We start from the raw sequence: 4,280 nt of genomic DNA, 5'->3' as shown, positions 1-4,280 counted from the left end.
AGAGAGAGAGAGAGAGAGAGAGAGAGAGAGAGAGAGAGAGAGAGAGAACATACCTAGTTAGGTGAATTTATGTGAGTAGGGGGAGGGGAGAATCTGGGAAGCATTGAGGAAGGGGAAAGAGTATCATCAAATATGTTCTATGAAGAAATTTAAAGATAAAAAGGTGAAGCCTTTCAGAAGGGTTTCTAGGAAAACCCATTCTGTAAAAAGCATAAAGTTTGTTTTATTGTCCAATTTAGAGTAAAAGGATGGTGGTGACCCATCTTTCATTTCTAGAAAATGCTAATGTTTTGGGGCTATGCCATCTCCCACAGTGTTTTTCTTGTAGTGCTGGGGACGTAGCCAGGGATTTTGCATCTGTTAGACCAGACCCCAGGAAGGCTGCATCTCTAGGCTTCTCTTTACTTTTACAAACAATTCCCCTTATTGAGAGAGTAAACACCTGTGCTGTGGACTGGCATCTGGTCCTGGACCAGATAACCCTCTTTGGCATAAGCTCTCCCGTGCTGCTATTCCATACTCAGTCCCGTGAATCATCCTGACATGCATCTACAATTCTCAAATCTATACTTTCATGAGGTCCTCCAGGGAAGGCCATCTCTGTCCCACTTGTTAATGAATCTCAATTCAGTCGTATCCACTGGGTCACTGGATTCACAATTTCTCTCACTTTACACCTCCCCCACCATCAATGGATAGCTTTAAATGTGATTTTTACCTAATAGTGAATTTAAAGGTGCTCCTGGTATCTCTTTTCTGTGTTGTGAGTTTGTATCTTTCCTAGTGTCCTTGGCATAAAAGTGCTAGAGGCATTAGAAAAGGAGAGAGAGAGATACATCTTTTAAATGACCTTAAAGTAACTTTCAATGTAGCTACTGATTGATTCCAGCCTGTGAAACCTTTGCACTTAGTAGATTGATGTCTCTGAACCCCAATTTCTCCATCTGTAACAGGGGTGCAATAAAACATGCCCTTTCTGCTTAGAGATCATAGGAAATTATTCCATCCTTGCTAAAAGACCTTACAAAGCATAAAAGCTACACGTTTGTGATATGGCTAGCTCATCATTTCATTGATCTCTTAGGTTGTAAAGAAGTTCCTCAAAGAGTACACACTTGTTCTCTTCTAAACCTATTTCATGTAAAGCAAAACATTATATGATTCTTTTAATGGTCAAGCAACGTTGATTTAACACAGGAGTTTCATTTTTGATCAGTTTATTGTGGTATTTTCGTTTCATTTCATAATATCATGAGTTAGAGATGAGACCATGCCTGGATTTTTTTTTTATTTTACCAATAAGAAAGCCTATTGACTGGTAAAAGGAAAATATATGCACCTGTTAAGCCTCTAATCAGTGTGCCAATTAAACACAAATAGCTGGTTATTGCTGTCAGATCATAAAGAAATCATAACCTGCTGTAGCTTGTTCTTCAGCCTCCAAAGGAGATGTACAGTTGCTTCCACAACCCGATTTCTGCTGTTCTTCCAGACAACCCTTTTCCTAAAACGCTTTCCCTTAGACTTCCTAGCTTGCCTAGAGGTGAACTTAAAATTATCAATATGACTAAATTTATCTGTCTCATTTGCAGCAGAGACTCGATGCAGCCTATGTTTTTGGTGATTAATAATGAGCTAAGGCAACTTGCCTGTGGACTGGAACCAGATTTCCTGTCCAGCCACTGAGGCATTAATCTGAAAACATCAGCAATAGACATTAATCATTAATGCTAAAATGCAGTGGTGTTACTAGGCAAAGGAACAGAGGGAGCACAGAGAATTCTGATGCTAGAAAATAGAAGAATTCAGCACCCATTCTCAGCCTCTCAAATCACACTCCTCGAAAAATTACTAACATGCATTAGCCTATTACTCTAGGTGTGAAAAAATTAAACGCTTTTAATAATTTAAATGCCAATTTTGTTCTCCTTTAGTGAGGATGGGAAAACCCAAACCCAGGATGTTTGAGATAGTTTGTGATGTCTTTAGATCACAGTTTTAAGGGTTGTTTGTTATTTCCAAAACCTAACCCTACTTCTCTCCAGAAATTCTTGGTGCTATTTTTGATATTTTTTGGTGGATTAAAAAAATTATCCATAATTAACATAGGATTTTCCTGTGTAAGCAGAAGAATCAAATTGGAAGAATTTATGAAAATTAGCATTCAGATATATGCCTTCATTCAAATAAAAGTACAAATCTTGGCTAATGCTAAACACAAACTGTTTGATTGCAGAATTATGTAAGATGTGCAGTAGTTAGACATTAGTCTCTTATTGCACTCAAACATCAGGCTACCTCTGGGTCTCTTAACTCTAGTAGCTCAGCTGGGTTCAGCTTGTGTATTTACTTTGGTATGTCTCTAGTGAGCTCGCAAGGATGTGGATGGTCTAACTCAAATATCTACTCATCTACTCATCAGGGTGATAGGTATCTCTAACATTCTGGTTGTCTAGATTGAGCTTGCTTCTATAGTATTAATAACTGCTACAAAGCCAGGCTCAAACTATTAGAAAGAATGATAGCAAGGAGCAAAGACATATTTTAGTTCATAATTTTGGAGATTTTAGCTTATGCCCCTTGGCTTCTTGATGCTAAAAGCTCATCATGAGGTAGAACATTATGGTGATAGCAAAGTGGCATAGTGTTTTCCTTTCCTTTTTGTTTCCAACCTTATGGTGTATAGAGAAAAGAGGGGATATCTAGAAAGTAGCTGGAACCTTCAAAGATACACTTCCAGTGACCTTCTTCCTTTAGCTAGATCCTATCCTCTAAATTCCTAGAATATCAGCACATAATGATAACCACTAGGAAGCAAGTGTTTACCACATAAAGCAGATAATACGTCAAGCCCTAACACACAGTGGCAGCAAATGAAAGGATTCATGAAAGCCAGGCCTCTGATGATCAGACTTAGAACTGGCCAAGTAAGACTTCTGCCATTTCTGTTGATCAATGTAAGTCATATGACCAGCTTCGATTCAAGGGTAGGGAGATAAGAGTCACATCTTAACAAGAGGAGCTGTAGTGACACATTGCAGATTCCATGATGTATCTTCATACATAGAGAATCTTGGTTAGTGTTTCACGGTTCTACCTCAGAGTGCATGTGTAACAATATAGACTCCTAGGCTCTGGTCCAAACAACAATGTCCCTCTTAATAACAAAACAACCTTGTCAATTATATTCAACAACACCCCATCCGTTGTTCTCATCGGACTTAGTGGATTTTCTAGGTAGTTCCTTCTCACTCACAGCATCCTCCTTCTGTAAGTCTCAAGAGAAAAGACTTCTCAAAATCTATTTGCTTCAAAATGAGGTGAGCTAGGCCGGACCTTTGCATCCTTCAAGGAAATATATGACAATAACAGGAAGCAAGGACAGACTGAAGTTCCGTGGCATTTATTTATCAAAGACATAGGCTATGAGGCAAAGTTGGTCCTCAATATGATGCTATGAACCCCTAAACAAACTATCCCTACGTACAATCCATCCACAAATATTTATTACTACTATGCACTAGATATCACAAACATAAAGATGCTAAACACACATTCCTGTTAAACATGAATAAAGCATTTGTTTTTATGGAAGGCAGAGAAAACTTTCCCGATAGAAAACTTCCCCAAAGGTGTCTTGAAATTGGTGGTAGGAAGTGGATAATATATATTATTATTTATGCAGCTCACATAACTATGTATAGAAGCCTTCAGATGGCAAACTTCATGTTCATATCCAACATTAGGGCTTTACCCTTTGAATATTTGTTTTCTTAGAGACACCTTGGTTATCTGAAATTCCATGAAAAAGATAGACCCCCAAGACCCCCACATACATAGAATGATTCATACTGAGAAGACACTCTTATTTCTTGTCAAGGAAATTGATATGAAATAGACCATTTAACTGTTTATCTTAAAAAGCTTTATCAATTGGCTTCTGATCTATAATAATGGTTCTTAAATAACAAGTACTTTCCTCCCTTGAGTGAACTTTTTATTGAGTGCCTATTAAGTGCTAAGTACTTGCTCTGTATCAGTGAACAAAGCAAACATCTGTGGCTCTGTGCAGTGAAATTCAAAGGATTCTGTGTTCATGAGTGGGTGGCTCTATAACTGAGCACCATAGGGTGGGCTGCTTCAACATGCAATTGATTCTCTTCCTGGGAAGGGCTTTCCTTTGGGTTACAGAGAGCTGCCTCCTTGTATCCTAACATGCATAGATGAAGTCCTCTCTCTCTCTCTCTCTCTCTCTCTCTCTCTCTCTCTCTCTCTCTCTC

Source organism: Grammomys surdaster, unplaced genomic scaffold (assembly GCF_004785775.1).
Source record: "Grammomys surdaster isolate TR1022 unplaced genomic scaffold, NIH_TR_1.0 125833, whole genome shotgun sequence".
Taxonomy (NCBI): Eukaryota; Metazoa; Chordata; class Mammalia; order Rodentia; family Muridae; genus Grammomys; species Grammomys surdaster.
This window is presented reverse-complemented; position numbering follows the sequence as displayed.